At 40.1% G+C, this 10,068-nt stretch overlaps 1 long non-coding RNA gene across 1 annotated transcript; it reads left to right on the top strand.

Moving 5' to 3' along the window:
* Positions 1-3,743: 3,743 nt before the first annotated feature.
* Positions 3,744-6,505, top strand: LOC110690048. Its single transcript, XR_002504998.1, has 2 exons — positions 3,744-3,785; positions 4,031-6,505. It is a non-coding gene; the product is annotated as an uncharacterized LOC110690048 (long non-coding RNA).
* Positions 6,506-10,068: the final 3,563 nt, after the last annotated feature.

Below are 10,068 nucleotides of genomic sequence, written 5' to 3'. Positions count from 1 at the left end.
GGCAAAAGGTTATAGACAAGTCCACGGGATTGACTATGATGAAACTTTTTCACCAGTTGCAATGCTAAAATTTGTCCGGATCATCCTAGCGATTGCTGCATATTACGATTATGAAATATGGCAAATGGATGTCAAAACCGCCTTCCTTAATGGAATTTCGGAAGAAACTGTGTATATGACACAGCCAGAAGGTTTTGTCGATCCAGGCAACGCTGAAAAGGTTTGCAAGCTGAAGAAGTCCATTTATGGACTAAAGCAAGCCAGCAGAAGTTGGAATCTGCAATTTGATGAAGCCATTAGCAAGTTTGGTTTTATCAAGAATCCAGATGAATCTTGTGTATACAAGAAGGTCAGTGGGAGTGATATTACATTCCTAGTCCTGTATGTCGATGACATACTTCTCATTGGAAAGAGCACAAAATTGTTGGAGTCCGTAAAGGGCTGGTTGGTAAAGTGCTTTTCAATGAAAGACTTAGGAGAGGCACAGTACATATTGGGCATGAAGATCTACAGGGATAGATCTAAGAGGATGATTGGATTAAGCCAGAGTACTTACATTGATAAGGTACTGGCTCGATTCCACATGGAGAATGCCAAAAGAGGGCATTTACCCATGTCCCATGGCATAACTCTCAGCAAGAAACAGTGTCCACAGACACCTGTTGAGCGAGAAAGAATGAATCAGTTCCCATATGCTTTGCTAATCGGATCGATCATGTATGCCATGATATGTACAAGGCCAGATGTATCGTATGCCCTGAGTTCAACGAGTAGATACCAATCGAACCCAAGAGAGGCGCATTGGACTGCGGCCAAGAACATCCTTAAGTACCTGAAAAGGAACAAGGATAAATTCCTGGTGTATGGAGGCCACAAAGAACTGGTTGTTGAAGGTTACACCGACGCTAGCTTCCAGACTGACAGAGACGACTTCAAGTCACAGTCGCGGTACATATTCTGTCTGAATGGAGGAGCGTTTAGCTGGAAGAGTGCCAAGCAGAGAACCAGTGCAGACTCTACAACTGAAGCCGAGTACTTGGCCGCTTCAGAAGCTGCCAAGGAAGCTGTTTGGATTCGCAAGTTCATTAGCGAACTTGGTGTTTTACCCTCAATCAAGGGGCCGATAGACCTCTATTGTGATAACAATAGAGCTATCGCTCAGGCCAGGGAGCCGAGAGAGCACCAGAAGGTCAAAAACGTTGAAAGGCGATTTCACATGATTAGGGAATGGAAATCCGAAGGTGAAATCAGAATTTGTAAGATTGGCACAGATGATAATGTAGTCGATCCTTTGACTAAACTGCTGCCTCAAGTGAAACACAACAAGTACATTGAGTCGATGGGAATCAAGCATGTTGGAGACTGGCTTTGAAATTCCCTGTACATGTGTTTTAATTAAATAGGATATTTAATGTAAGACACTATATTAAAACCATTCATTAATAGAGTATTTAATTTTTGTGCAAAATTATCATTCACTCTATTACTATTTAATTGTGGTTTAGAATTAAATAATGAGTTCATTCGATTACGGAAATATTCAAAACAGGGTATCAAGACCATGTCTTGGATAAAGAAACACCTGTTAAGTGAACATTGAATATTTAAATCGAAAATTGTCCCTAATCGAGGTCATCTAACAGATGGACGATTGATGACCGCCATAGATTAGTGTGTAGTATGATTTACAACACCGTTTCTTATGTTGCGAGGACGTGACGGTCATAAATAATTTACACAGGCAAAGTTTGGAACTGTACTGGATAAGACCTATGAGAGTACTTTAAGAATTTTTAAATTTTGTCATAAGTACATTTCTCATTATGACTATCAGAACTTGTTTCCTCCGACCATGAGTATTGTGAAGTTTTCTTGTTTGAGTACTAGACTCTTTGATGTTTCCTAACGTCTGCCGTAACTGGGGATCATAACAGGAACACTCAGGAGACTATGTCCTCTTAGTAAGAGTAACTTACAATATAAGACTGGGATTGTCCCCCTACTAACAATAGGGAAAATGTTTTGTTGTTTACAAGGCCGCTCGAAGAGCGAGACTGTGAAAATGCATGGCCGTGCTCAGATGGATTTTAGAAATCATCTGCTTATTGATAGTCGAACTCGGAGATCGAGAAACACTTCTGAACGTAATAAGGATGACAAAGAATCTTACCTTATTGTTCACGAAGAAACATTAGGTGACATAGGAAATGGGCTATACATTGTATGCACACTTGTCCGGAAGATTGAAAGGAATGGTGTCCTTCCAACAAGTGTATACTTCCGATAGAGGGTTTAGAATTATTACAGAGCTAATTCTTCAGTAAGGTCAAGTGATCGGAATGCCTAGGTGGAGGTCGCTTTCGATCAGTAATATCAATGTACAATTGATGTTACAGCTTAATCTTAACTGAACCCTTCGGGTCGAACCCAATCGAATCACCAGTTCGAGACGACGAATTAATCCGAAAGGATTTAATGAGTCTGCAGAGTTTTATGAATACAGACGTCGGATAACGAGCCTAGGGCGTCGAGACCGAGCGTCGCGAAATCACAAAGCAACAAGTATGAACATAGCCCTAGCACCATAGTGGCCTAGCCATGTGGATGCTAGGCTAGTTCAGGCTAGCATGCACCTGGCATGGCTAGGCGCAAGCCTAAACACACTAGGTGTGCTAGGCGCACCATCGCGGCCTAGGTGCACCATCGCAGCCTAGGCGCGCCATGGCAACCTATCGCAGCCCTAGCATCATGCCTAGGCACCATCGCTGCCATCGCAGGCACCAGGCGCACCAAGCAGCCCATCGCAGAGCGTGCTGGCTTGTGTGCCAGCCTTTGCATGGCAGCACCAAGTAGGGCACCATGCATGTGCGAGGGCCTGGGCGCCAGCATATTGCTAGGCCACGCACAGCAGCCCAGCATCACCACGCACCGAGGCTGCTGTGTAATGTGTGGGTGTGCGTGTGGTGCGAGGCCAATGCACGCTATGCATGACTAGTGCGCATGGTGCATAGCTAGTGCATGTGCAAGGGATGTTGCGAGGATGGTGCGTATGGTTGGCAAGGCAAAGGGGCCAGCATGCATGGCTCACTAGCAGCACGCATGCTGGGTGTGCGAGCATGTGCGAAGGGGTGCAGCGATGATGCGTGTGGTGCGTGGGATGCGAAGGCCAGCACCAGTTCCAGCATGCACCAGTGCCTAGCACTGACACGCACCAGCACCAAGCATGCGAGGCTGCTGGGTAGGCTGGTGCTAGCTGGCTGGGCTGGCTGGCACTGCTAGCTGGCGTGCTAGTTGGCAACAGCCCAGCAGCCCTTTTGGGTGAGGCAGTTTTGTGAGGGTGGGAACCAAGGCTTTGGGAAAGCCTTGGGGAGCAAGGCAATGGTCCCCCCCCCTCCACCTCTCCATGGTCCTCACCTAACCTTCTTTCTCCCTTTGACACTTGTTGCATTGTGATTGAATTTAATTATTGATTTATTTTAGAAATAAATTAATTAGCAAATTATTCATTCTCCCACATTGGTTGGGGAATGAAGTTCAAGGGTTCATTTTCCTATAAATACCAAGCTTGGGTATTGGGAAATGAACAACCTTGAGTGGACTTAAAAAGGAAACTCTAAGTAAGAGTAAACCTTTGATTCGTAAAACTCATAGTTATTTTGTCCGGGTCTTGACTAACCTTCAAGACTTAGGACGCTCGGGTCGGGTCGAGGGTACGATCCGTCGGAGATCTCGTGTTTTCGGGATTTTGAAGTAATAGCTCTTTGGGAGCGAAGCACGCGACAAAGGTATAATTCTTGTTCTTAATCTTGTTTGATTAAGTTTAATATGCTTGTTAATTATTTTAATTAAGGGGCGGGTCTTGGTGGGTTTCCTTCCGCGTAGTGTCGGGTCACTACGAAACCCTACAATTATTAATATTTTCTCTCTTTCTTTCTTTCTTGTGTTTCCTTTCCTTTCTGCAATTTTATTTGTTTCATTGTTGGGGCACCATAAGATAAACTTACTGGATTTAATTTGTGCATTCCTGCAGCAGCATCACTATGGTCTATTTAATCTCACAAGTACACTGCATTATACCTTTAACTCCAAAACTTCGGTCATGAGAATTGAGGATGATAAAAAAAAAATTAAGCAATCATAAAAGAACTCTGAGTGTAACTGTGTACAAGCAAAGGAATGAAGAGTACCGCACACTGAAAAGCTGAGTGCTACGCAATGTGCAGCAACATCACAAACATTCTGAAATCCCATAATCTACTAAACCAGCTAAGTTTCTTCTTCTTTCTTCATTTCTTGTTTATTGAGGACAATGAAAAGCTTAAGAGTGGGGGAAAAGCTTTGTGAAATTTATGTTGTTGATTGTCATGTTTGGTGTTTTGTTCCGGTCTTTTTTGATATTTTTTTTTTTAGCTGAGTTGATGTTGTTTGGTTATGGCGTAGTACAAGGAAGATGTTGTAAAATTTTTGATTGAAATTTTTGTTTACTGCTGGCTGCATGTCTAATTGTCTAAAAAATATGCTTCAGTGAAATTCCAAACCAAGGAATGTGAATTGTTAAAAAATAAATAAAAGAAAAAATGTTTTCCTTTTTGTCACTAATTGACTTGTATTGGATCACTAAAATGGTATATAAGATGGCATAAATCCTTCGTTAACATTTGTTTGTGGTAAGGTGGATTGCTTTCTCTTTGTGCAATGAAACTCGAAAGGAGGGCCACGAACTTCGTAAGACTCAAATTCATCTATATTCATCCTCCTTCTTGATTGCTCAAATTGGGACTTGCATTTTAGCATCCAGAGACCGATGATCAAAGTGTGGGGAAAATGATAAAAGACATTTTTTTTTATTATTAGAACTTTCAGAGTTTAGGCTTGTTATTTATTTTACTTTACAAATTATTCCCTTTGCTTAGCCTTTTTGTGCCTAAATGTCCTATTTTTGGTTCACCTACATTACAAACTTATGGCCTTTTACCCATCTTGTGCTAAACGGAGTATTATTATTTGGGTTGTGTTGTAAGTTGTTGAATGAAAAGAAAAAAAAGGGAAAGAATTGTTTATATGACAAAAAAATGTAGAATTATAATGGGCCGAAAAAAAAGAAAGAAAAAAAGTTCTGAAAGTTGCAAAAAAATAAAAATAAAAAAACAAGTTATCATTTGAGTTTGAATTATGGTATTGATATTCTAGTTGGAGTTGTTTGTGACGTTTATATTAAAAATGTCAGACTTTTATTGTTTATATTCTCTTTAAGCACGACACTTTTACCACCACTTTTCCAAATTTTCCTACCCTTAACCTTAACCCCATTACAACCAAATAAAATTCCTTTTTGATTTTCCATTGCACTATTGGTCTCCTAACGGTGGAGGGTTAGATTTTTCGAGGGTCATCAAATCGAACAGAGGCGCAAGCTAATATGGTAGAGCATCCCTAGGGTGGATTCAAACATGGGGGAGAGAAGCGGTAAGATTGACTGGTTAATGAAGGTGCAAAAGTCTTGGTTTGTATCATGATCCATTCTTGTTAATTTTGACATCAAAATAATTTGTGAAAGAAAATTGAGCTTATACTTGAGAAATAATTTATTTCGTTAATTAGTTTGAAATTTCACTTTATTGTAAGTTTGGATTTTGATCGAGGGCAACCAAAGACTAAGTGTGGGGGAATTTGATAAGTGCATAATATACCATATTTTTAGTCTCTAATATTAGTCTTATAACTGCCTTATATTAGTTATTTTATGAAACCATTTACTTTAATTATTTTAGACTTTATTTTAATCAGTATTTTATCTGATAGCTATTTTTATAATAATTGGTACTTAATATTAAGTTGTGTGTTTTTCATAGGAAAGCGAGAAGAAAAAGGAGTGGGATTGACAAAAACAAATAACTAAAAGAAGCCCATTTGCTTTACTACTCCAAGGCACCAAGTACCACAACTATTACGTGCCATCATCTAAAAAAACAGAGAGATAAGAAGAAAAGGAGGAAGAGGTGCGTGAAAAACAGGGAACCAAACCCACCATTATCAAAGTTTCATCCCCAACAAGAATTGTAATTATCCTCCGAAATTCAAGGCAAGATATAAAGAAAATGAATCTCTATCTTATTTCACAAATTTATCTCTTTAATCCCAGAAAACCTAGGTTGTTTTGGTTATAAAAATCCCTAATTATTCCTTCTAAAAACACACAACTTAGCCAAAAATTATATGAAGTGCAAGATAGTTCAAGTAAGTCCATAATTGGGGAATTGGTGAAGAGAAGATAGCCATTGTAGGGAAGCTTAATCTCAAGTCCAAGGTTGAACAAGGACAAAGGTGAATTGCGAGGTCAAAGCTCGGTTAATTCGGAGGTTCTTGAAAGTATAGTTCATAAGTCTTCTTCTTACTCAATTGTTTGGATTACTTTGCTAGTTTAATTAATTACGTTGATTAGAATATTGATGTGATAAATTGGTCTTCGATTTTATAATCTATTTGCATAATTTCTTTCAATCTACTGACTATTTGAAATTTGCTTGATCTTGATTAATAATCTTACAATTTAACATTGTTTCTTATCTTTCAAGTGTTTAATTGTGAATTATTGCTACCTTTATGGTTTGGCTTAGTTTAAATCATGCAGTAAAGTAGTCCCTAATTTTATATTGAGTCTGCAATTATGGTTTGGTTAAAATTAGATTAATTAGGACTAATGAGGTCTCCTAGTTATTAATGCTTCTGTATCTAACTCATGCAAGTTGCGACCATATTTGTGTTAGTTAGATTGGTTTAGAGTCAATTTTGGCATAGTTCAGAATTGGTTTCAATTAAGGGAGATAATCGTTAAATTGAGTAATTTTGCAGAGTCGATCAATTATTATTATCAATAGTTTAATTTGAGTAGAGTTAACGTGGAATTGGTTAAGTATGTCGTCACTTGTGATTAGTATTTTCAATCTCGTTCAGTTAAGTTGTTCGTTCAAGTTAAAACCTACCATTCTCATGTATATAGTATAAATAGTCTTCTTTATGTGTATATAGTTATATTTTCGAGTTGACTTTGAATTTATAGAGTTGTTTAATCTCCTCGTGGGATTGACTCTTACTTATCCTTTTTACTAGTATTAATAGTTTTTGAAGGTCTAAGTTAGGTAAATAATTAATTAATTTTATAAACGACCCGTATCAGTATGACAGTCCCAAAATGAGGTTTATGGTGGGTTTGACACCATGAATTTATGCGAGCGCAGCATGAGAACGCAAACACAAAGTCTTGGAGCTAGCCATTCCTTGCCTTGTGAGCTATGCATAAGCTTCCTCCTTGCACTTTGAGTCTCTTCCAACCCAGAAAATCATCGTCTTGGCACTTCAATGGTGTCGTCTTGATCATCACTATCTGTGGGGCCCTAGGGCGTCCTCTTAATTCGAGCCATAGTGTCCTACATAGACACAAAGACAGTCGGATTCGGGGATGTTCTAAGGGGAGAGTCCGAGAAGTGGCAGGCAACACTACTAGTCCTAGATTCAGGTGTCCCAAGTGACCGGCTGACAGATATCTTATGTCGTGTCGTGTGTGTTTGTGAAACCATTTTTGAAAAGAAATGCAAACACATGCGGTAAATAAAGTAAGGAAGAAGAGAGAAGCAGGCGGTTACCTTGTAAAAGAGAATGAACTGTTGAAATTGCAAAGATTTGTGTCGAATGTGATAGCAGGTAGACAACACTTAGGCGGCAGAAGTGTTTCTCTCAAAAAGTCAAATTCTTTCTCAAAAATTTTTCGTAAACGTGCAAAAATGAGAGGGGGTAAAAACTATATAAGGGGTAAAATCTCAGGGCACCCCTGTAATTTTCCCGGAAGGTGAAACGGTTAAAATAACCGCCACCAGTGCATCCATGACAAATGTCTCAGGCGCCACGTGGCACGCCACATCACCCTTGTGAGGAGCAAATGATTTAGGTAAAAATACCCTAGCCACATGGGCTAATCATATAGTGACACGTGTCACCCTAGAAGGTGCCCAAAATGGGCCAACTAGGATAAGACAAGTGGCATACGCCAGTCATGAGGGAAAATGGTGGCCTTCAAGGGCCCAATTCCTGAGGCACCGCAAAACGGCGCAGCCCACCTCCCAAGGTTAAATGACCTAAAGAGGGGCACAATTCCCCATGTCCTATAAATAGGGACATTTACCCCCGTTTGGGGGCACATTCATTTATTACAACTTTATCTGATTAGTACATCAATCAATCAATATTCTCTAACAACAGAGAAAAACACCTTATCTTGGGATCCGAGAAAACCTACTTACTTTCCGCATTTATTACACTCCATTTGTTACTAACTTAAGTGTTGGAGGCGGAACTTCGAACACCCGGAGATTCCGTTTGATTGTAGGTACGGGCGAATGAGGATCTAGTCTTGTGACGTAACTCTCCCGCGGGACACATTAGAAAACCCCGAAACACATGATCTTAATATTCCTTACGCAAATCATTATTAAATTCATCATAGATTCATCACATAACATCCAAATTTATGAATAATCAAGGTTTAATTAAAGTAGAAGCAAGAACAATTTTTTTTTAAAAAAGAAAACACAACCGCACACAAAGGGTAAAGGCAAGGTGGATGGATGTCGCCCTTCCTCGCGGTGGCTGCTGCCAACGTGCTACTTATGGTGGTGGCCGGCCGATGTGGGCTGTGGTGGTGGCTGGCCACCCTTGGTGTGTGTGTTAAGGTAAGTGAGGGAGGGGGAAATAAGGGAGAGAAAATAAGAGGAGGGAGAGAGAGTTTACCTCAATCTTGGGTACGTATTTTTCACCTGGTGTAAAGATTTGATTTTTACCTTAAGGTGGGTATTTATTCCTCCCCAAAAAACCCACCTTCCTATTTAATTTCCTTATTTACTATTATATAATGAATCCTTCTCCACTCAGACTAGTTGTTTATATTATTTAAATCCTTTAGACTTTAAAATTCCTTTATAAATTTAATACTCGCCCAAAAGTTGTTTAAATATAAACATTAAATGTTTCCAAAACCATTTTAATAGATTAATTGATCGGTTTTTATTTAAGTTCAACCTTTCAATTATTAATTAGAAACGAATAATTCTTTTCAAATTAATAATAAAAAAAACATTTATAAAGTAATAAATTGATTTATAAATAGTATAAAAATACGGGGTGTTTGGGTCCAATTACTACTCTATTGGGCCTGGTTCACAAATGATATAATTCGAAGCCCAAAAGCAAGGTTCAACCTTCCAGCCCAAATGCTAGGTCAGTCAATGGTCCGATCAACGTGGTCAGCCCACTTGACCTCAAGGGCCCAAGTCATTCAATTCAGCAAAGGTATATAAGCCCTCATTCAACTCATATCACATTCATTCACAATCAGCCTCAAGCACAAAATCTCTTGCATAGCTCATTCTCTCTACACTATACTGACTTCGGCATCGGAGGGGCCTTCCTCGGCACAATCCCCGAGGCCAGTTTATGTGTGTTTGTTGTGCAGGAAATCCTTGGCTCAGTAATCACTCGGACCAAGATTCGTTTTCTCCTACAAAAGGACCTGCCGAAGGTCCCATTGTTTTCATCCAAAATAATTTGGTGCCGTCTGTGGGGAAGATACAAAAACTTAAGCCAAAGAATCTAACCAGTCTTAGAAGAAACATGACTAAGAGTGGCAAGAGCACCAAGAGTGCTAAGAAGAATGGTCACACCTCTTCGAAGAGGAACAGAGACCTGATCACGGTGAGGGAAAATTGACCAATTTCGCCATCACCGGAACCAGTTTTGTCTTCTTCCGAAGCTCCCCATTCTCCAGAAGGGGACGCTTCGGAAGGCTCTCCATCCCACCATACTTGCCAGCCGACAAGTTTCCCAGGCCGAGTGGGTCTAATGCGAGAAGTCCTCCACCGCAAAGTCTACACTATCGGTCCCAGCCGAAAGAAACCCCTCCATTGGGGCCCTCTACGGAGGAAGTGGCAAGGGCCGTAGCAGTCTGCATGGAATTCCTCAAAGCCCAAGGAGGTCAACTCCCACTAATGCCCCACGAGTCTTCACCTCTTCAGCCGA

Source organism: Chenopodium quinoa, unplaced genomic scaffold, assembly GCF_001683475.1.
Source record: "Chenopodium quinoa cultivar QQ74 unplaced genomic scaffold, ASM168347v1, whole genome shotgun sequence".
NCBI classification, from domain to species: domain Eukaryota; kingdom Viridiplantae; phylum Streptophyta; class Magnoliopsida; order Caryophyllales; family Amaranthaceae; genus Chenopodium; species Chenopodium quinoa.
The sequence above is the reverse complement of the archived record's forward strand: the minus strand, read 5'-3'. Positions and strand labels throughout refer to the sequence as shown.